This window comes from Oncorhynchus gorbuscha, linkage group LG10, assembly GCF_021184085.1.
Source record: "Oncorhynchus gorbuscha isolate QuinsamMale2020 ecotype Even-year linkage group LG10, OgorEven_v1.0, whole genome shotgun sequence".
In the NCBI taxonomy this organism is placed as follows: Eukaryota; Metazoa; Chordata; class Actinopteri; order Salmoniformes; family Salmonidae; genus Oncorhynchus; species Oncorhynchus gorbuscha.
The window spans coordinates 80,884,008-80,909,623 of record NC_060182.1 but is presented as its reverse complement, the minus strand read 5'-3'; the positions used below and the strand labels follow the sequence as shown (position 1 = coordinate 80,909,623).

The 25,616-nt window shown below is 44.0% G+C and overlaps 1 protein-coding gene across 1 annotated transcript in view; it reads right to left on the bottom strand.

Annotated features, from left to right (window-relative positions):
* The window catches only part of LOC124046629 (rho GTPase-activating protein 5-like), a 98,544-nt gene that overhangs the window by 24,335 nt on the left and 48,593 nt on the right, over nt 1–25,616 (bottom strand).

The following is a 25,616-nucleotide window of genomic DNA, read 5'->3' as shown; positions in this document are numbered from 1 at the left end:
ATTTGTCATTTGTATTAGGATCCCCATTAGCGAACACCGTAACTCTAGCTAATCTTACTGGGGTCCAACACCAATTAATAAGACTTTACAAACAATTACAAATCAACACTTCACAAACATTCAACAAGTAGACAATTACAATACCTGACAGGAAACACATTTAACACAGTTGATGTTTTCTACTTCCTGTCCAGTCATATGGTCTATAGCATTAGATGTTCTTTCTATTTCCTGTCCAGTAATATGGTCTATAGCATTAGATGTTCTTTCTATTTCCTGTCCAGTCATATGTCTACAGCATTAGATGTTCTTTCTATTTCCTGTCCAGTCATATGGTCTATATAGCATTAGATGTTCTTTCTATTTCCTGTCCAGTTATATGGTCTACAGCATTAGATGTTCTTTCTATTTCCTGTCCAGTCATATGGTCTACAGCATTAGATGTTCTTTCTATTTCCTGCCCAGTCATATGGTCTATAGCATTAGATGTTCTTTCTATTTCCTGTCCAGTCATATGGTCTACAGCATTAGATGTTCTTTCTATTTCCTGTCCAGTCATATGTCTACAGCATTAGATGTTCTTTCTATTTCCTGTCCAGTCATATGGTCTATAGCATTAGATGTTCTTTCTATTTCCTGTCCAGTCATATGGTCTACAGCATTAGATGTTCTTTCTATTTCCTGTCCAGTCATATGGTCTACAGCATTAGATGTTCTTTCTATTTCCTGTCCAGTCATATGGTCTATAGCATTAGATGTTCTTTCTATTTCCTGTCCAGTCATATGGTCTATAGCATTAGATGTTCTTTCTATTTCCTGTCCAGTCATATGGTCTATAGCATTAGATGTTCTTTTTATTTCCTGTCCAGTCATATGGTCTATAGCATTAGATGTTCTTTCTATTTCCTGTCCAGTCATATGGTCTATAGCATTAGATGTTCTTTTATTTCCTGTCCAGTCATATGGTCTATAGCATTAGATGTTCTTTCTATTTCCTGTCCAGTCATATTGTCTATAGCATTAGATGTTCTTTCTATTTCCTGTCCAGTCATATGGTCTATAGCATTAGATGTTCTTTCTATTTCCTGTCCAGTCATATGGTCTATAGCATTAGATGTTCTTTCTATTTCCTGTCCAGTCATATGGTCTACAGCATTAGATGTTCTTTCTATTTCCTGTCCAGTCATATGGTCTATAGCATTAGATGTTCTTTCTATTTCCTGTCCAGTCATATGGTCTACAGCATTAGATGTTCTTTCTATTTCCTGTCCAGTCATATGGTCTATAGCATTAGATGTTCTTTCTATTTCCTGTCCAGTCATATGGTCTACAGCATTAGATGTTCTTTCTATTTCCTGTCCAGTCATATGGTCTACAGCATTAGATGTTCTTTCTATTTCCTGTCCAGTCATATGGTCTACAGCATTAGATGTTCTTTCTATTTCCTGTCCAGTCATATGGTCTATAGCATTAGATGTTCTTTCTATTTCCTGTCCAGTCATATGGTCTACAGCATTAGATGTTCTTTCTATTTCCTGTCCAGTCATATGGTCTACAGCATTAGATGTTATTTCTATTTCCTGTCCAGTCATATGGTCTATAGCATTAGATGTTCTTTCTATTTCCTGTCCAGTCATATGGTCTACAGCATTAGATGTTATTTCTATTTCCTGTCCAGTCATATGGTCTATAGCATTAGATGTTCTTTCTATTTCCTGTCCAGTCATATGGTCTACAGCATTAGATGTTCTTTCTATTTCCTGTCCAGTCATATGGTCTATAGCATTAGATGTTACTTCTATTTCCTGTCCAGTCATATGGTCTACAGCATTAGATGTTCTTTCTATTTCCTGTCCAGTCATATGGTCTACAGCATTAGATGTTCTTTCTATTTCCTGTCCAGTCATATGGTCTACAGCATTAGATGTTCTTTCTATTTCCTGTCCAGTCATATGGTCTATAGCATTAGATGTTCTGTAACTTTAACTGTAGATTTAAGATGATTTGTCCTTCTATTTCCTGTTGTCTTAGCTGCCTTGAATTTGCCTTTTCTGGTTTGTTGGCTATGTGTGTTGCTAGTATGTACTAACTGGTCTGAAAAATACGTTTTTTTATATTTATTTTTTAAATATAACATTCCTGAAGAAAATCAGAAGGCTGGGTAGTAATTTGTTTTCAACATGAAGCCATGAGAGATTGTGATGCACTTGGATAAGATTCATATAGATAGAGCAATGAAGAGCTAATCTACCAGCCCTGTTTAGAGCAATGAAGAGCTAATCTACCAGCCCTGTTTAGAGCAATGAAGAGCTAATCTGACAGCCCTGTTTAGAGCAATGAAGAGCTAATCTAGTCATATGGTCACAGCATTAGATGTTCCAGCCCTGTTTAGAGCAATGAAGAGCTAATCTGACAGCCCTGTTTAGAACAATGAAGAGCTAATCTACCAGCCATGTTTAGAGCAATGAAGAGCTAATCTACCAGCCATGTTTAGAGCAATGAAGAGCTAATCTACCAGCCCTGTTTAGAGCAATGAAGAGCTAATCTGACAGCCCTGTTTAGAACAATGAAGAGCTGATCTACCGGATAAGTTTTGAGCAATGAAGAGCTAATCTACCAGCCCTGTTTTGAGCAATGAAGAGCTAATCTGGCAGCCCTGTTTTGAGCAATGAAGAGCTAATTTACCAGCCCTGTTTAGAGCAATGAAGAGCTAATCTGGCAGCCCTGTTTTGAGCAATGAAGAGCTAATCTGACAGCCCGGTTTAGAGCAATGAAGAGCTAATCTGACAGCCCTGTTTAGAGCAATGAAACGCTAATCTGACAGACCAGTTTAGAGCAATGAAGAGCTAATCTACCAGCCCTGTTTTGAGCAATGAAGAGCTAATCTGGCAGCCCTGTTTTGAGCAATGAAGAGCTAATCTACCAGCGCTGTTTTGAGCAATGAAGAGCTAATCTGGCAGCCCTGTTTTGCGCAATGAAGAGCTAATCTGGCAGCCCTGTTTTGAGCAATGAAGAGCTAATCTACCAGCCAAATTTTGAGCAATTAAGAGCTAATCTACCAGCCCTGTTTAGAGCAATGAAGAGCTAATCTACCAGCCCTGTTTAGAGCAATGAAGAGCTAATCTACCAGCCCTGTTTAGAGCAATGAAGAGCTAATCTACCAGCCCTGTTTTGAGCAATGAAGAGCTAATCTACCAGCCCTGTTTAGAGCAATGAAGAGCTAATCTGGCAGCCCTGTTTTGAGCCATTTGGAGCCTTTTTATATCTTTGCTGCAGATGTCCATATAACTGGACAGTTCTCTAAGTGTGATAGGACCAGGGATTGACCATATAACTGGACAGTTCTCTAAGTGTGATAGGACCAGGGATTGACCATATAACACGGCAGTTCTCTAAGTGATAGGACCAGGGATTGAGCATATAACTGGACAGTACTCTAAGTGATAGGACCAGGGATTGACCATATAACTGGACAGTACTCTAAGTGATAGGACCAGGGATTGAGCATATAACTGGACAGTACTCAAAGTGTGACAGAACCAGGGATTGACCATATAACTGGACAGTACTCTAAGTGTGACAGAACCAGGGATTGACCATATAACTCGGCAGTTCTCTAAGTGTGATAGGACCAGGGATTGACCATATAACTGGACAGTACTCAAAGTGATAGGACCAGGGATTGACCATATAACTGGACAGTACTCTAAGTGATAGGACCAGGGATTGAGCATATAACTGGACAGTACTCAAAGTGTGACAGAACCAGGGATTGACCATATAACTGGACAGTACTCTAAGTGTGACAGAACCAGGGATTGACCATATAACTCGGCAGTTCTCTAAGTGTGATAGGACCAGGGATTGACCATATAACTGGACAGTACTCTAAGTGTGATAGGACCAGGGATTGACCATATAACTGGACAGTACTCTAAGTGACAGAACCAGGGATTGACCATATAACTGGACAGTACTCTAAGTGACAGAACCAGGGATTGACCATATAACTGGACAGTACTCTAAGTGTGATAGGACCAGGGATTGACCATATAACTGGACAGTACTCTAAGTGACAGAACCAGGGATTGACCATATAACTGGACAGTACTCTAAGTGACAGAACCAGGGATTGACCATATAACTGGACAGTACTCTAAGTGACAGAACCAGGGATTGACCATATAACTGGACAGTACTCTAAGTGTGATAGGACCAGGGATTGACCATATAACTGGACAGTACTCTAAGTGTGATAGGACCAGGGATTGACAATATAACTGGACAGTACTCTAAGTGTGATAGGACAGGTTGGATGTTTAGGAACAAAACAGCAACTATGGGGCAAAACAGACGGGGTTGGCTTAGACTGTTGACAACATGTACATAATATTTAGTCTCCAATGTTTATTGTAAACAAGACATTGAATCAAGAACAAGATAAAAAACTAAGTGAAATGAGCCACCTACTATTCTCCACATGGCAGTTTGTTGTCATTGTTGCTAGCTATCTGGCCATCCAGAATCACAGCAGCACACAGCCTTCTGCCCCACTTAAGCATGCGCATCGTTTTCGTGACGTTGTCAGCTAATCTGGCTAGACCATCTGAACTCCCCTCACATTGTCCATAATATATTAATGGTTCATGTTTCTATCCATCATTGCATGATGAGACACAATAGCGTGTTTGCAGTATCAGTTTGCCAGTTGGATGGTTGTCAGTCACACCAGCTGATTTGGGGAGAGCACTTGGGGAGCATCTGACCATCAGAATAATGCAAATGCAGGCACTGTGTGTGTGTATGTGTGTGTGTGTATGTGTGTGTGTGTGTGTGTGTGTGTGTGCACATCTCAGACACAGAGCTGAGCAGCACTGAGCCAGTTTATAGTACACACACAGGCACGGACACACAGGCAAACACACAGGCAAACACACAGGCAAACACACAGGCAAACACACAGGCAAACACACAGGCAAACACACACACACACACACACACACACACACACACACACACACACACACACACACACACACACACACACACACACACACACACACACGGACACACAGGCAAACACACAGGCACACAGGCAAACACACACACACACACAGGCACACGCACACACACACATAGTGTGGGACTAGCTAGATTCAGTACACATTCCTGAGATGCTGTAACATGTCAGAGCAGGTCCTCTCTTAGACTACTGATGTGATGGCAGTGTGTTTATATAATCATTTTATATAGTAAAGCACAGGGGTGCAGGTAGAGGGGAACGGTAGGAGCTGAATTTAATATATAGTAAAGCACAGGGGTGCAGGTAGAGGGGAACGGTAGGAGCTGAATTTAATATATAGTAAAGCACAGGGGTGCAGGTAGAGGGGAACGGTAGGAGCTGAATTTAATATTTAGTAAAGCACAGGGGTGCAGGTAGAGGGGAACGGTAGGAGCTGAATTTAATATATAGTAAAGCACAGGGGTGCAGGTAGAGGGGAACGGTAGGAGCTGAATTTAATATATAGTAAAGCACAGGGGTGCAGGTAGAGGGGAACGGTAGGAGCTGAATTTAATATTTAGTAAAGCACAGGGGTGCAGGTAGAGGGGAACGGTAGGAGCTGAATTTAATATATAGTAAAGCACAGGGGTGCAGGTAGAGGGGAACGGTAGGAGCTGAATTTAATATATAGTAAAGCACAGGGGTGCAGGTAGAGGGGAACGGTAGGAGCTGAATTTAATATATAGTAAAGCACAGGGGTGCAGGTAGAGGGGAACGGTAGGAGCTGAATTTAATATAAGTAAAGCACAGGGGTGCAGGTAAGGGGAAGATGTAGGAGCTGAATTTAATATATAGTAAAGCACAGGGGTGCAGGTAGAGGGGAACGGTAGGAGCTGAATTTCATATATAGTAAAGCACAGGGGTGCAGGTAGAGGGGAACGGTAGGAACTGAATTTAATATATAGTAAAGCACAGGGTGCAGGTAGAGGGGAATGGAGCTGAATTTCCTCCCCAAAGTAAAGCACAGGGTGCAGGTAGAGGGAAATGGTAGGAGCTGAATTTCATATATAGTAAAGCACAGGGGTGCAGGTAGTTGAACGATAAATGGCAGGTGGAAATCCAGATGAATCCGACACCCTTGTGCAATTAGTTTGAAAGAGTGTGTATTTGTGTGTGTGTGTGTATATGTGTATATATATATATATATATATATATATATATATATATATATATATATATATATGTGTGTGTGTGTGTGTGTGTGTGTGCGTGCGTGCGTGCGTGCGTGCGTGCGTGCGTGCGTGCGTAAATCCTACACAAGAGCAGCTGCTTTACGAGAGGTACTGGGGACATTTCCATGCATGATAAGATAGAGATAAGAGCTTCTACTTTATAGGGCAGAGTGTAACACTGACTCCCCCTTAAAGCTGTCATTCATGACTTACGTTCATATTTCCTGTAACTACTATTTCATTAGAAGCCAGTTAAGCTATGTTTCCTGTAACCACTATTAGAAGCAACTAAAAAGCCATTCAAGGTCTATTCTGAGAAGCGACCGAAGGCATCATACTAAGACAGTGCTAGGGCTAAATAGCCCAGTCTAGCGACTTACTGTACATACAGACATGCAGCCATAGAATCTATCTAGCCTAATCTTGTTCTGCTCATTCTATTTCTATGTTCACAGCACCTGTCAGTTCTAGAGGTCGTCCGATTATGAATTTAACGCCGATACCAATACCGATTATTGGAGGACCAAAAAGGGAAAAAGCCGCTACCGATTAATCTGCCGATTTATTTATTTGTAATAATGACAATTACAACAATACTGAATGAACACTTATTTTAACTTAATATGATACATCAATAAAATCAATTTAGCCTCAAATAAATAATGAAACATGTTCAATTTGGTTTAAATAATGCAAAAACAAAGTGTTGGAGAAGAAAGTAAGAAAGCTAACGTTTAAGTTCCTTGCTCCGAACAAGGGAACATATTAAAGCTTGATATTCCTTTTAACATGAGTCTTCAATATTACCAGGTAAGAAGTTTTAGGTTGTAGTTATTATAGAACTATTTCTCTCTATACCATTTTATTCCATATACCTTTGACTATTGGATGTTCTTATAGGCACTATAGTATTGCCAGTGTAACAGTATAGCTTCCATCTCTCTCCTCTCCCCTACCTGGGCTCGAACCAGGAACACATCGACAACAGCCACCCTCGACGCATCTTTACCCATCTCTCCACAAAAGCCGCGGCGAACAACTACTTCAAGGTCTCAGAGCGAGTGACGTCACCGATTGAAACGCTATTAGCGCGCACACCGAACGCTAATAGCTAGCCGTTTCACATCGGTTACACCAGCGTTATCTCGGGAGTTGATAGGCTCGAAGTCATAAACAGCGCAATGCTTGAAGCACAGCGAAGAGCTGTTGGCAAATGCAGGAAAGTGCTGTTTGAATGAATGCTTATGAGCCTGCTGCTGCCTACCACCGCTCAGTCAGACTGCTCTATCAAATATCAAATCATAGACTTAATTATAACACAATAACACACAGAAATGTGAGCCTTAGGTCATTAATATGGTCAAATCCGTAAACTATAATTTCGAAAACAAAACTTTTATTCTTTCAGTGAAATACGGAACCATTCTGTATTTTATCTAACGGGTGGCACCCCTAAGTCTAAATATTGCTGTTACATTGCACAACCTTCAAAGTTATGTCATAATTATGTATAATTCTGGCAAATTAATTACGGTCTTTGTTAGGAAGAAATGGTCTTCACACAGTTCACAACGAGCCAGGCGGTCCAAACTGCTGCATATACCCTGACTCTGTTGCACAGAACGCAAGAGAAGTGACACAATTTCCCTAGTTAAAAGAAATTCATGTTAGCAGGCAATATTAACTAAATATGCAGGTTTAAAAATATATACTTGTGTATTGATTATAAAGAAAGGCATTGATGTTTATGGTTAGGTACACATTGGTGCAACGACAGTGTTTTTTTTCGTGAATGTGCGTGTTAAATCATCACCCGTTTGGAGAAGTAGGATATGATTCGATGAAAAATTAACAGACACAGATTATATGCAACGAAGGACAAGCTAGATAAGCTAGATAAACTAGTAATATCATCAAACATGTGTAGTTAACTTGTGATTATGTTAAAATAGTTTTTTATAAGATAAGCTTAATGCTAGCTAGCAACTTACCGTGGCTCCTTGCTGCACTCGCATAACAGGTAGTCAGCCTGCCACGCAGTCTCCTGGTGGAGTGCAATGTAATCGGCCATAATCGGTGTCCCAAAATGCAGACTACCGATTGTTATGAGAACTTGAAATCGGTCCTAATTAATCGGCCATTCCGATTAATCGGTCGACCTCTAGTCAGTTCCACCCCACATCATGACAATTGTCATGACATTGCTGAAACAAACACGTTTTTCTGCTTGTGTGAGTGTGTGTGTGTGTGTGTGTGTGTGTGTGTGTGTGTGTGTGTGTGTGTGTGTGTGTGTGGTGTGTGTGTGTGTGTTGATGCTGATGGGCCAAGGTTGACTGGAAGTGACCCTGACTGCACTTTAGTCAAATAACTGGGAAGAAGGTTGCAGCCAAAGACAATAAGAACAAAATGAACTCAACTGAGGGAGGGAAGCACAATAGGGAAGTTATCCGAATTTAGATGTGTTCTACAAGCCGGATGTTCCATTGTCCTGCTCCCTAACTACACATTAACTGAACATCACCTCCACTACTACTACCACCTCCACTACTACAACCACTACCTCCACTACCAACACTAATACCACTACTACTACCACTAATACCACCACCTGCACTACTAATACCATTACTACTACCACCACTAATACCATTACTACTACCACTAATACCACCACCTCCACTACTACTACCACCACTAATACCATTACTACTACCACCACTACTACTACCACTAATACCACCACCGCCACTACTACTACCACCACTAATACCACTAATACCACTACTACCACTACTACTACCACCACCTCCACTACTACTACCACCATTACTACTACTACTACCACCACTAATACCACTACTACCACTTCTACTACCACCAATAATATCATCACTACTACTACCACCACCTCCACTACTACTACCACCATTACTACTACTACTACTACTACTACCACTAATACCACTACTATTACTACTACCACCACCATTACTACTACCACCACTAATGCCATTACTACTACCACTAATACCACTACTACCACCACCAATAATACCATCACTACTACTACCACCACTACTACTACCACCACCATTACTACCACTACTACTACCACCACTATACCACTACTGCCACTAATACAACCACCACTAATACCACTACTACTACCACCACTAATGCCATTACTACTACCACCACTAATACCACTGCTACTACCACCACTAATACCACTGCTACTACCACCACTAATACCACCACTAATACCATTACTACTACCACCACTAATACCACTACTACTACCACCACTAATACCACTACTACTACCACCTCTGATACCACCACTAATACCACTACTACTACCACCTCTGATACCACCACTAATACCACTACTAATACCACTACTACTACCACCACTAATACCACCACTACTACCACCACTGACTACCACCACTAATACCACTACTACTACCACCACTGATACCACTACTACCCACCACTAATACCACTAATGCCACTACTACCACCACTAATACCACTACTACTACCACCACTACTACCACCACTAATGCCACAACTACAACCACCACTAATACCACTACTACTACCACCACTGATACCACCACTAATGCCACAACTACAACCACCACTAATACCACTACTACTACCACCACTGATACCACCACTAATACCACTACTACTACCACCACTAATACCACTACTACTACCACCACTAATACCACTGCTACTACCACCACTAATACCACCACTAATACCACCACTAATACCATTACTACTACCACCACTAATACCACTAATACAACCACCACTAATACCACTACTACTACCACCACTGATACCACCACTAATACCACTACTACAACCACCACTAATACCACTACTACTACCACCACTGATACCACCACTAATACCACTACTACTACCACCACTAATACCACCACTAATGCCACAACTACTACCACCACTAATACCACTACTACTACCACCACTGATACCACCACTAATACCACTACTACTACCACCACTAATACCACCACTAATACCACTACTACTACCACCACTGATACCACCACTAATACCACTACTACTACCACCACTGATACCACCACTACTACCACCACTAATACCACCACTAATACCACTACTACAACCACCACTAATACCACTACTACTACCACCACTAATACCACTACTACTACCACCACTGATACCACTACTACTACCACCACTAATACCACCACTAATGCCACAACTACTACCACCACTAATACCACTACTACTACCACCACTACTACCACCACTAATGCCACAACTACAACCACCACTAATACCACTACTACTACCACCACTGATACCACCACTAATGCCACAACTACAACACCACTAATACCACTACTACTACCACCACTGATACTACCACTAATACCACTACTACTACCACTAATACCACTACTACTACCACCACTAATACCACTGCTACTACCACCACTAATACCACCACTAATACCACCACTAATACCATTACTACTACCACCACTAATACCACTAATACAACCACCACTAATACCACTACTACTACCACCACTGATACCACCACTAATACCACTACTACAACCACCACTAATACCACTACTACTACCACCACTGATACCACCACTAATACAACTACTACTACCACCACTAATACCACCACTAATGCCACAACTACTACCACCACTAATACCACTACTACTACCACCACTGATACCACCACTAATACCACTACTACTACCACCACTAATACCACCACTAATACCACTACTACTACCACCACTGATACCACCACTAATACCACTACTACTACCACCACTGATACCACCACTAATACCACTACTACTACCACCACTAATACCACCACTAATACCACTACTACAACCACCACTAATACCACTACTACTACCACCACTAATACCACCACTACTACCACCACTGATACCACCACTACTACCACCACTACTACCACCACTAATACCACTACTACTACCACCACTAATACCACTACTACTACCACCACTAATACCACCACTAATACCACTACTACTACCACCACTGATACCACCACTAATACCACTACTACTACCACCACTAATACCACCACTAATGCCACAACTACTACCACCACTAATACCACTATTACCACCACTAATACCACTAATACCACCACTATTACCACTACCACCACTAATACCACAACCACTACCTCCACTACTACCACCACCATGACCACCACTTAAAAAGAAAATGTATTTACCTAGGAAAGTCAGTTACCATTACCATTGCCGCTACCATTACCAATACTACTACCACTACCAATACTACTACCACTACCAATACTACTACTACCAATACTACTACCACTACCAATACTACTACTACCAATACTACTAAGACTACCAATACTACTACCACTACCAATACTACTACCACTACCAATACTACTACTACCAATACTACTAAGACTACCAATACTACTAAGACTACCAATACTACTACCACTACCAATACTACTACGACTACCAATACTACTACTACTACCACTACCAATACTACTACCAATACTACTACGACTACCAATACTACTACGACTACCAATACTACTACGACTACCAATACTACTACGACTACTAATACTACTACCACTACCAATACTACTACCACTACCACTACGACCACCAATACTACTACCACTACCAATACTACTACCACTACTACTATGACTACCACTACCAAAACTACTACCACTACCAATACTACTACGACTACCAATACTACTACCACTACCACTAATACCACTACCAATACTACTACCACTACCAATACTATTATGACTACCAATACTACTACCACTACCAATACTACTAAGACTACCAATACTACTACGACTACCAATACTACTACAACTACTCCCATTATGTCTTTGTCTGGGAGTCAGGGCACTTGATGAAGTGATTAGCATCATGTTCTACATATCACTATACAAAGTTAACCTGGTCCCAGATCTGTTTTTGCCATCTTGCCAATGCTAACCCCTATGGTCATTGTCAGGAGTGGTAGGTGCAAGACAGCACAAACAGATCTGGGACGAGGCTAGTACATAACATAAGCTCTCTTTACAACTACAACTTTCATAAATAGTGGAGCAGACTGATGGCAAGACTAGAATCTTTGCATTTCAAAATCTGACCTCCAGCGGTAGATAAACTTCTGATATCCTTTTGGATGGGCGTGACCGGTAGTTCCTCACGACGTCATAACGTCCTAGAAACAGTGGAACAATCCACTAAAGTGTTTAGTTTAACTGCCCGGGCAGCTGCCTGGATTGTTTTATGACTAACTTTTATCTGCTGCAACGGAAACAATAAAATCCACTAACCTGGCCAGTGCTTGTCACATGATGCTAGTACAAAAGGTCAGCACTTAGCTAGAGTTGTACTCTACCACTGCTTCCATAATGTTGGTGAACACAAATATACACTGCTCAAAAAAATAAAGGGAACACTAAAATAACACATCCTAGATCTGAATGAATGAAATATTCTTATTAAATACTTTTTTCTTTACGTAGTTGAATGTGCTGACAAAAAAAAATCACACAAAAATGATCAATGGAAATCAAATTTATCAACCCATGGAGGTCTGGATTTGGAGTCACACTCAAAATTAAAGTGGAAAACCACACTACAGGCTGATCCAACTTTGATGTAATGTCCTTAAAACAAGTCAAAATGAGGCTCGGTAGTGTGTGTGGCCTCCACGTGCCTGTATGACCTCCCTACAACGCCTGGGCATGCTCCTGATGAGGTGGCGGATGGTCTCATGAGGGACCTCCGCCAACTCCTGGACAGTCTGTGGTCTGGTGGATGGAGCGAGACATGATGTCCCAGATTTGCTCAATTGGATTCAGGTCTGGGGAACGGGTGGTCCAGTCCATAACATCAATGCCTTCCTCTTGCAGGAACTACTGACACACTCCAGCCACATGAGCTCTCGTATTGTCTTGCATTAAGAGGAACCCAGGGCCAACCGCACCAGCATATGGTCTCACAAGGGGTCTGAGGATCTCATCTCGGTACCTAATAGCAGTCAGGCTACCTCTGGCGAGCACATGGAGGGCTGTGCGGCCTCCCAAAGAAATGCCACCCCACACCATGACTGACCCACTGTCAAACCGGTCATGCTGGAGGATGTTGCAGGCAGCAGAACGTTCTCCACGGCGTCTCCAGACTCTGTCACGTCTGTCACATGTGCTCAGTGTGAACCTGCTTTCATCTGTGAATTTGCCAATCTTGGTGTTCTCTGGCAAATGCCAAACGTCCTGCACGGTGTTGGGCTGTAAGCACAACCCTCACCTGTGGACGTTGGGCCCTCATACCACCCTCATGGAGTCTGTTTCTGACCGTTTGAGCAGACACATGCACATTTGTGGCCTGCTGAAGGTCATTTTGCAGGGCTCTGGCAGTGCTCCTCCTTGCACAAAGGCGGAGGTAGCGGTCCTGCTGCTGGGTTGTTGCCCTCCTACAGGCCTCCTCCACGTCTCCTGATGTACTGGCCTGTCTCCTGGTAGCGTCTCCATGCTCTGGACACTATGCTGACAGACACAGCTCGCATTGATGTGCCATCCTGGATGAACTGCACTACATGAGCCACTTGTGTGGGTTGTAGACTCCGTCTCATGCTACCACTAGAGTGAAAGCACCGCCAGCATTCAAAAGTGACCAAAACATCAGCCAGAAAGCATAGGAACTGAGAAGTGGTCTGTGGTCACCACCTGCAGAACCACTCCTTTATTGGGGAAGTCTTGCTAATTGCCTATCATTTCCACCTGTTGTATATTCCATTTGCACAACAGCATGTGAAATTTATTGTCAATCAGTGTTGCTTCCTAAGTGGACAGTTTGATTTCACAGAAGTGTGATCGACTTGGAGTTACATTGTGTTGTTTAAGTGTTCCCTTTATTTTTTTGAGCAGTGTATATATAGAGTTTAGGCTTAAATAATGTAGCCTGTGGGCTGTCAGTAATTTCCCTACTTTAAATTCCAGGACAAACAAGTGCGGCATCAAAACTGTTTTGTCACGCCCATGCCATAGAGAGGCTTTTATTCTCTATTTTGGTTAGGCCAGGGTGTGACTAGGATGGGCATTCTATGTTCATTTTCTATCTTTTGGATTTCTGTGTTGTTTGGCGGGTGTGGTTCTCAATCAGAGGCAGCTGTCTATCGTTGTCTCTGATTGAGAACCCTTCTTAGGTAGCCTGTTTTCCCACTATTAGTTGTGGGTGGTTATTTTCTGTTTAGTGTTGGTTGCACCTTGCAGAACTGTTTCGGCTATTCTTTTTGTTATTTTGTATTCAGTGTTCAGTCAGTTAAGCTAATAAAGATGAACACGTACCCCGCTGCATTCTGGTCCAATGACTCCTCTTCTTCCGACGAAAGCCGTGACATGTTAATTGAAACCAAATAGAAGCCAAATGCTCCTTGGTAACAATGGTATGAGAAATATGCTGTGTTAAACCACTCAGGGGGCAGGGTTGAGCAAATTGGGGTCTTCATTATCACTGCCTGAGTTCCCCATCCTCCTGATCTAATGCTATCCTACACCAGTAGCAGCAGCAGCCCACAGATTCCCATCCACACTGCACAGGAAATTGGTTTAAAAATAAACCGTGTTTCATTAAATCCATTCATCACAAGGCTAATTCAGTCAGAGAAATAAAACAAAGAATCTACTATCGCCCAATGATATGACCTTGACTGTTGTGCTGGTGAATGAACCCAAACCTCACAGCCAAATCTATTGCAATGTTCTGGTCGTTTGTAGCTAGTATCTACTCTGTCATCTATCCTGTGTGGAATAGTGTAGGTGCCCTATTCCATCCTCAGCGTTGAGAGGCAGAGGCTCAGGCTAGTGCTCTGTGCATCCTAAATGACACCTTATTTCATAGACTTACTTCTGACCCGGGCCAAAAGGCCTGGCAGGCATAATTACAGTAGTAGCCCATCCTCCAGCAGCTCCAACAGTTACTGCACTGTGTCAAGAGACCAGAGCATCCGAGCCAACTCATCAATTTCCAGCCTAGTGCGTTAACTGTCCTTCCTTGCAGCCCTCTGTGCCCATAAATCACCAACCCTAGATGCAATGCGGGGAAGGGACTAGTCTGTGTCCCAAATGGCACCCTATTCCCTATATAGTGCCCTAATTATGACGTAGTACTAGGGCTTGGGAAACAGTAGTGAATGTTAAAGGGAATAGATGAGCAACCAGACACCCATTCTTCACACACACCTTCAACACTGACTCAATATCCAGACACCCATTCCTCACACACACCTTCAACACTGACTCAATATCCAGACACGCATTCATCACACACACCTTCAACACACATACCTTCAACACTGACTCAATATCCAGACACGCATTCATCACACACACCTTCAACACTGACTCGGTATCCAGACACCCATTCCTCACACACACCTTCAACACTGACTCAATATCCAGACACGCATTCATCACACACACCTTCAACACTGACTCAATATCCAGACACGCATTCATCACACACACCTTCAACACTGACTCAATATCCAGACACGCATTCATCACACACACCTTCAACACTGACTCAATATCCAGACACCCATTCCTCACACACACCTTCAACACTGACTCAATATCCAGACACCCATTCCTCACACACCTTCAACACTGACTCAATATCCAGACACCCATTCCTCACACACACACCTTCAACACTGACTCAATATCCAGACACCCATTCTTCACACACCTTCAACTCCACTAAAGCCACACTAACTCAATATCCAGGACCAGCCAGACAGGACACTTAGTAGGCACAATTAGAACTTTTGTCATCCGAGCGAGGCAAGATTACCGCATCATTGATCCCCTTTTCAAATGTAATTTGGTCTCTACCGTTTGCAGTGAAATGGTCAAATAACCCAGCAGGACAGTGTTGAAACAATTTAAACACTTGGACCACAAGCTTGGATAGACAAGACACATGACTGCTTCTCTCCTCGCTGGGGCTGAGTGAGCACACCCTAATCCAGTTTGCATTCCATATGGCATTCTATTCCCTATATAGTGCACTACTTTTATCCAGAGCCATTTGGGCCCTGGTTAAAAGTAGTGCACTAAATAGGGAGTAGGGAGCATTTGGGAGATAGCAGCAGAGTAAAGGAGTGAAGGATGAGCTCATAGACGTCAGGCCCAGGTGCCAGAGCAGAGCGCTGTCTGTCTGAGTGTCTGTCTGTCTGTGGACGTAAAGGTGTTATCACACAGGAATGTGTACAGATACAGCAGAGCGGGCTGGAAGAAAGCAGCAACTCTTATCTGGGGTCTGCAGCACCGTGCTGTCCCTCGTGCTGCTACTGCTCTGACTAGAAGAGAGGAGGCAGTCATTATCATTTACTTCTTCTCTCTCCCCCTATCCTCTCTTCATCTCTCTACCTCTACTTGTCTCTCTCTCCCTCCCTCTCTCCGTCAAGGATGATAGAGGGCTGTCTGAACTGACTCAGCTATACAGTAAACCTGGGCAGAGACTGGCTAATCATGAGAGGAAGGAAGAGAGATGGGTATTGGAATCCATGAGAAGTCTGGTAACCTGACCATGTTACCTAAAGCCACCACTGACGTACAGTGAACAGGGTAAAGAACTGAGCAAATTGTTGAGCTCCAGGCCAGCCGTCAGTGTAAAATCATATTCTAGTTGCTGTATAGGCTGTGTCATAGGGCTCTGGTCAAAAGTAGTGCACTATGTAGGGTATAGGGTGCCATTTGGGATCAAGGCATAGTCTATCAATTAACTAAGACCCTTAGTATTAACAGAGCAATAATAACCACAAATTGTCAGACTGATATTGATGGCAAAATGATCTCTACAACAGCCTAACATATAGCTAAGTGTTCATTAAATTTTCCGGTGGCTTGTTGTGATCACTGGAGCTTGTCTGAGGTGTTAGCCTGGGACCAATCCTCAAGTGAGACTACGGTCAGTCAGACCCTATTCCCTATACAGTGCACTACTTTTCATAATTGGTCAGAACCCTACGGGCTCTGGTCAAAAGTAGTCAGTGCACTTTGTAGGGAATAGGGTTCAATTTAAGATGCATCCAGTCAAACAGCTACTCCTCCTCCTGTCACAGACAGCAGTGGTAGACATCTGTCCCTCTCTGAGCCTAACCCTAACCCTAACCCTAACTGACACAACCACCATCGCATCATTTGACTCAACTCATCTCTAATTTATCATGAACAGATGGGGCACATTTTAAAAATAGACCCTTTACTTCTCAAACTGTAGCAATTGCATAATAATTTGCAGTGTGTGTGTGTGACAGTAAATGAGAAAGATGTACATCACTGTTCCACTTTCCTTACACCTCTCTCCCTCTCTCTCTGCCTCTCTCTCTGTCCCCCCTCTCCCTATCTCTCACTCTCTGCTCCTCTCTCTGTCCCTCTCTCTCTGCCCCTCTCTCTGCCCCCCTCTCTCTGTCCCCCCTCTCCCCATCTCTCACTCTCTCTCTCTCTGTCCCTCTCTCTCTGCCCCTCTCTCTGTATCTCTCACTCTCTCTCTCTCTCTCTCTCTACCTCTCTTCTCTCACCAGGGACAGCAGTAGCAAACCAAAGCTACATAAATTGTCTTATTGTAAAATATTAACAGCTGTGTGGCCCATTAAATATCCTGGCCTGGATTTAATAGGATAGAATGTGATGGATTATTATGCTAGCAACAAAAAGGCTTGTAATAAGACAAATCTGAATTCCTCTGAACAGTGTATTAAAGTTGACCTAATAGGAACACAGTGTATGATAAGGCCGTGCTGATAATCTACTGAGGAATATACTTCTTCATGTTTAGATGACATTAGCCATAGATATTGACGTCACATTGACAGAATGACTTTCTGATCAACAGCTAGGCCACATTATTTTGCTTCCTTAAACTTTCTCAATACTTGTCTTTTTTGCTGGCAGGTTAGACAAGTATTAGCCTGTAAGTAAGTATTTCACTTTGAGGTCTATACCTGTTAAACTGTGATTTGATTTGAGTAGTTTGGTGGATTTGTCTGAAAAGTGCCAAATGTACTCTCATTCACACACACACACACACACACACACACACACACACACACACACACACACACACACACACACACACACACACACACACACACACGCACACGCACACGCACACGCACACGCACACGTCTAACGCTAATCACACTAGGAGTGTTAGAGAGGCGTATAATAACACAATGATCCGAACATTCAAACACTTCACTCCAGCATCCCTGAGAAGCATTCCTACCTGGGGTGAAGTAGCTATGCTGGCTAACTGTGTGATATGTGGAGGACTACAAGTCAAGCCACGATGCCAGGGCCCTCAACTTCAAGCATAGAGCCATGAAAACTGTTACATAAACAAGACTACATGTTCTATAGTGTAACAGTGTGTGTGTGAGCGTGGGTTAGTACATCGCTCAGGGTTATTTAGCCCTGTCTGACATACCAACAGTTGTTGAAGAACAGAGAACAGGAACTCTAGTGAACTCTGTGCTTTGGGTGGGTAGGGCTGGCTGATGACTGATGGAGCCACAGTACAGTTACTACGTCCCAAATGGCACCCTATTCCATATGTAGTGCACCATACTCAACCAGGGCTCTGGTTATAATTAGTACACTATGTAGGGGATATGGTGCCATTTGGGACACAAGCCAGTGTTTAGCGCCTGCTGGCAGGGAGTATTCTGTTCAGGCAGTGTTGTGTTGTTCTGCCATTGTGAGGCTGACGTCACGGGCAGCAGAAGAGCCCCCCCGGTGCCTGTGGTGGGGAATCACTAGGGAGGGACAGAGGCACTGGCAGGCAGCTCTGAACAGGGTTGTGTTCCGTGGGGAGAAAATGATTTGACTAGGTGTGAAACAATGGGGGAACCACCTGATCTTGTCCAATAAGAATATAGATTTTTGTTTTGTGTTGCGTGTTCTACTGAACAAGACCCATGCCTGCTGTTATACACCGGGGCCTCCTAGGGCCAGCACCAGGCTAGAGGAGGAGGAGGTGGAGGAGTGCTTATCACCAGCCAGCCCAGCCTGCTTGCAGCCACAGCTAGAGAAGAACGGGACCTGATTCGTGTAGAGTCGACAGCTCTGTCATATCCTACTCACTCAAGCTCCCTCTGTGACATCCCCCTGGCCCCACACTGAGGGGAGAAAGCAGAACGCGCTGCCAAAGGGATTAACAGGAGATTGTTTTGTTCAACATGGACAGCTAAGCGTTCACCCTATCTGCCGAGACCTTGATAAAGCAGCCTGCCGCATCATCACAAACTTCCCCAGCTGCAGCTGGTCTGTAGCAAGGTGCTTGAGTCACATCCGTCAGGGGAAGAGAAGAGACAATACAACAGCAGCAAAGCAGGGGTCAGATCCTCAGTTCCAGTATTAGTTTAGAGAGAAAGCCCCAACAATCAATTATCTAGAGCACAGGGCTTGCCATGTCATGCATCCACAGAGCAGAGCCCAGCCCCACAGAGCAGAGCCCAGCCCCACAGAGCAGAGCCCAGGACCACAGAGCAGAGCCCAGAACCACAGAGCAGAGCCCAGAACCAGAACCAGAGCAGAGCCCAACCCCACAGAGCAGAGCCCAGCCCCACAGAGCAGAGCCCAGAACCACAGAGCAGAGCCCAACCCCACAGAGCAGATCCCAGCCACACAGAGCAGAGCCTAGAACCACAGAGCAGAGCCCAGCCCCACAGAGCAGAGCCCAGCCCCACAGAGCAGATCCCAGCCCAACAGAGCAGAGACTAGCCTCAGTACCAGAGCACAAAGCCTGAAATGAAGCTTAACAAGTCCCAGAGGCTACTGCTGGAGCTGGATGGAAGGGAGGCTTGGCAAATAGATCTGATCATGGCCCTACTACAGCTCCTCCCTCCTCTCTCTCCGCCTGGCTCACCATTAACCAGGAAACATGACTCTACAGCTCCTCCCTCCTCTCTCTCCTCCTGGGCCTGGCTCACCACTAACCAGAAAACATGACTCTACAGCTCCTATCTCTCCTCCTGGGCCTGGCTCACCACTAACAAGGAAACATGACTCTACAGCTCCTCCCTCCTATCTCTCCTCCTGGGCCTGGCTCACCACTAACAAGGAAACATGACTCTACAGCTCCTATCTCTCCTCCTGGGCCTGGCTCACCACTAACCAGGAAACATGACTCTACAGCTCCTCCCTCCTCTCTCTCCTCCTGGGCCTGGCTCACCACTAACCAGGAAACATGACTCTACAGCTCCTCCCTCCTCTCTCTCCTCCTGGGCCTGGCTCACCACTAACCAGAAAACATGACTCTACAGCTCCTATCTCTCCTCCTGGGCCTGGCTCACCACTAACAAGGAAACATGACTCTACAGCTCCTCTCTCTCCTCCTGGGCATGGCTCACCACTAACCAGGAAACATGACTCTACAGCTCCTCCCTCCTCTCTCTCCTCCTGGGCCTGGCTCACCACTAACCAGAAAACATGACTCTACAGCTCCTATCTCTCCTCCTGGGCCTGGCTCACCACTAACAAGGAAACATGACTCTACAGCTCCTCTCTCTCCTCCTGGGCATGGCTCACCACTAACCAGGAAACATGACTCTACAGCTCCTATCTCTCCTCCTGGGCTTGGCTCACCACTAACAAGGAAACATGACTCTACAGCTCCTCCCTCCAGCTCTCTCCTTCTGGGCCTGGCTCACCACTAACAAGGAAACATGACTCTACAGCTCCTCCCTCCAGCTCTCACCTCCTGGGCCTGGCTCCCCACTAACAAGGAAACATGACTCTACAGCTCCTCCCTCTCATCCTGGGCCTGGCTCATCACTAACCAGGAAATATGACTCTACAGCTCCTCCCTCCAGCGCTCTCCTCCTAGGCCTGGCTCACCACTAACCAGGAAACATGACTCTACAGCTCCTCTCTCTCCTCCTGGGTCTGGCTCACCACTATCCAGGAAACATGCTCCTCCTCCCTCTCTCTCCTCCTGGGCCTGGCTCACTCTACTCTACAGCTCCTCTCTCCTCCTGGGCTCTACATATCCTCCTTCCAGCTCTCTCCTCCTGGGCCTGGCTCACCATTAACCAGGAAACATGACTCTACAGCTCCTCCCTCTCCCCAGCTATTCTCTCTCTCCCTGGGCCTGGCACACCACTAACCAGGGAACATGACTCTACAGCTCCTCCCTCTCCCCCTGGGTCTGGCTTACTGGGCCCTATCTGAAAACTCTTGCCTGGATGGGCCGTAACAAATCACCTGAACATTTAATTCCACCGAGGCTCAACGGCAATGTGCTGCAGGGCATTATGGGAGAGAGAGAGAGAGAGCGAGAGAAGAGAGCGGGATATATAGAGAGAGACAGAGAGAGACACAGAGAGAGAGAGAGAGAGAGAGAGAGAGAGAGAGAGAGAGAGAGAGAGAGAGAGAGAGAGAGAGAGAGAGAGAGAGAGAAGAAGTCTAACAAAATATATAATAAACCTAGATAAGAATAAGTTAGAATATATATTTAAATCTGTTGTTTGACATTGACAGCTAGCGTGAGTAACTCAGAGACTAGCATGACTGGGGCCTGACAATCATTGACCCATTGAGGAGCAGAGTAATCCCTGAGGCTGAGGAGAATGCTAAACAGGAAGCCGCAGCCCCATCTTCAGATCCAGGGGCTAAGTGTGCACACACTCATGCATACACTATTGTGAAGAGCTGACTGATGCTTTTCCACTCAGCATGAAGTCACTTTGAATCCTGAAAAGGCATATGGTTATTTTAACTGCATCAAATCAAGCTTTATTTATACAGCACATTTCAGAAATGGAATGCAACCCAACGTGCTTCACAGGAAAAAAACATGAAATATTTACTACTCAACAAACATAAAATAAAATCCAAAAGAATGATAAAAACTGAACGATTAAAAGCACCCTAAGGAAAAGCAAAGCGAGAAAGATATGTTTTAAGATCTCTTTTATATATGTCCACAGTTTGGGCCCCCCTCAGGCTCTCTGGCAGGCTATTCCAGAGGCTGGGGGCATAATAACTAAAGGCCTCTGCAGGCCTCTTACATTATTCTTAAAATTAATTCTAAAACTCAAAGGCAGCCAGTGCAGAGACCTTAAAACCGGTATAATATGTGCTCACCATCTGGTCTTGGTCAGTACCCGTGCTGCAGCATTCTGTATGTTTTGCAGTTGACCAATGGCTTTCTTGGGAAGGCCAGACAGGAGAGCATTACAGTAGTCAAGCCTGCTTGTAATAAAAGCATGGATGTGTATCTCTATATCAGCATGAGAGAGAAACGGCTGCACCGTGGCAATGTTCCTCAGGTGGAAAAAAGCTATTTTGTTCACATTCCTAATGTGGGATTTGAAATTTAGTTCAGAATCTAAAATAAAACCTAGTTTTTTTAACCTAGTGTTTTATCTTTATTGCCTGTGAATTAAAATGTGTGGCAGATTCTCTCTCTGTGCTTTGGCTCCAACAATAAGTACCTTGGCCGTGTCTTGATTTATTTGGAGGAAGTTGTGAGCCATCCAAGTATTTAAAACACTACTACAGTCTAAAAATGTATCTGTGAGCTGTTCTGAGTCCTCTCTCTGCTCAGCCTCTTGCCTGGTGTCCATTAGTAACATTACAATACCAGTGATCTGTTCTGAGACCCTACTGATCAGCCTCTTGCCTGGTGTCCATTAGTAACATTACAATACCAGTGATCTGTTCTGAGACCCTACTGATCAGCCTCTTGCCTGGTGTCCATTAGTAACATTACAATACCAGTGATCTGTTCTGAGACCCTACTGGTCAGCATCTTGCCTGGTGTCCATTAGTAACATTACAATACCAGTGATCTGTTCTGAGACCCTACTGATCAGCCTCTTGCCTGGTGTCCATTAGTAACATTACAATACCAGTGATCTGTTCTGAGACCCTACTGATCAGCATCTTGCCTGGTGTCCATTAGTAACATTACAATACCAGTGATCTGTTCTGAGACCCTACTGATCAGCCTCTTGCCTGGTGTCCATTAGTAACATTACAATACCAGTGATCTGTTCTGAGACCCTACTGATCAGCCTCTTGCCTGGTGTCCATTAGTAACATTACAATACCAGTGATCTGTTCTGAGACCCTACTGATCAGCATCTTGCCTGGTGTCCATTAGTAACATTACAATACCAGTGATCTGTTCTGAGACCCTACTGATCAGCCTCTTGCCTGGTGTCCATTAGTAACATTACAATACCAGTGATCTGTTCTGAGACCCTACTGATCAGCCTCTTGCCTGGTGTCCATTAGTAACATTACAATACCAGTGATCTGTTCTGAGACCCTACTGATCAGCCTCTTGCCTGGTGTCCATTAGTAACATTACAATACCAGTGATCTGTTCTGAGACCCTACTGATCAGCATCTTGCCTGGTGTCCATTAGTAACATTACAATACCAGTGATCTGTTCTGAGACCCTACTGATCAGCCTCTTGCCTGGTGTCCATTAGTAACATTACAATACCAGTGATCTGTTCTGAGACCCTACTGATCAGCATCTTGCCTGGTGTCCATTAGTAACATTACAATACCAGTGATCTGTTCTGAGACCCTACTGATCAGCCTCTTGCCTGGTGTCCATTAGTAACATTACAATACCAGTGATCTGTTCTGAGACCCTACTGATCAGCATCTTGCCTGGTGTCCATTAGTAACATTACAATACCAGTGATCTGTTCTGAGACCCTACTGATCAGCATCTTGCCTGGTGTCCATTAGTAACATTACAATACCAGTGATCTGTTCTGAGACCCTACTGATCAGCATCTTGCCTGGTGTCCATTAGTAACATTACAATACCAGTGATCTGTTCTGAGACCCTACTGATCAGCCTCTTGCCTGGTGTCCATTAGTAACATTACAATACCAGTGATCTGTTCTGAGACCCTACTGATCAGCATCTTGCCTGGTGTCCATTAGTAACATTACAATACCAGTGATCTGTTCTGAGACCCTACTGATCAGCCTCTTGCCTGGTGTCCATTAGTAACATTACAATACCAGTGATCTGTTCTGAGACCCTACTGATCAGCATCTTGCCTGGTGTCCATTAGTAACATTACAATACCAGTGATCTGTTCTGAGACCCTACTGATCAGCATCTTGCCTGGTGTCCATTAGTAACATTACAATACCAGTGATCTGTTCTGAGACCCTACTGATCAGCCTCTTGCCTGGTGTCCATTAGTAACATTACAATACCAGTGATCTGTTCTGAGACCCTACTGATCAGCATCTTGCCTGGTGTCCATTAGTAACATTACAATACCAGTGATCTGTTCTGAGACCCTACTGATCAGCATCTTGCCTGGTGTCCATTAGTAACATTACAATACCAGTGATCTGTTCTGAGACCCTACTGATCAGCATCTTGCCTGGTGTCCATTAGTAACATTACAATACCAGTGATCTGTTCTGAGACCCTACTGATCAGCATCTTGCCTGGTGTCCATTAGTAACATTACAATACCAGTGATCTGTTCTGAGACCCTACTGATCAGCATCTTGCCTGGTGTCCATTAGTAACATTACAATACCAGTGATCTGTTCTGAGACCCTACTGATCAGCCTCTTGCCTGGTGTCCATTAGTAACATTACAATACCAGTGATCTGTTCTGAGACCCTACTGATCAGCATCTTGCCTGGTGTCCATTAGTAACATTACAATACCAGTGATCTGTTCTGAGACCCTACTGATCAGCATCTTGCCTGGTGTCCATTAGTAACATTACAATACCAGTGATCTGTTCTGAGACCCTACTGATCAGCATCTTGCCTGGTGTCCATTAGTAACATTACAATACCAGTGATCTGTTCTGAGACCCTACTGATCAGCATCTTGCCTGGTGTCCATTAGTAACATTACAATACCAGTGATCTGTTCTGAGACCCTACTGATCAGCATCTTGCCTGGTGTCCATTAGTAACATTACAATACCAGTGATCTGTTCTGAGACCCTACTGATCAGCCTCTTGCCTGGTGTCCATTAGTAACATTACAATACCAGTGATCTGTTCTGAGACCCTACTGATCAGCATCTTGCCTGGTGTCCATTAGTAACATTACAATACCAGTGATCTGTTCTGAGACCCTACTGATCAGCATCTTGCCTGGTGTCCATTAGTAACATTACAATACCAGTGATCTGTTCTGAGACCCTACTGATCAGCATCTTGCCTGGTGTCCATTAGTAACATTACAATACCAGTGATCTGTTCTGAGA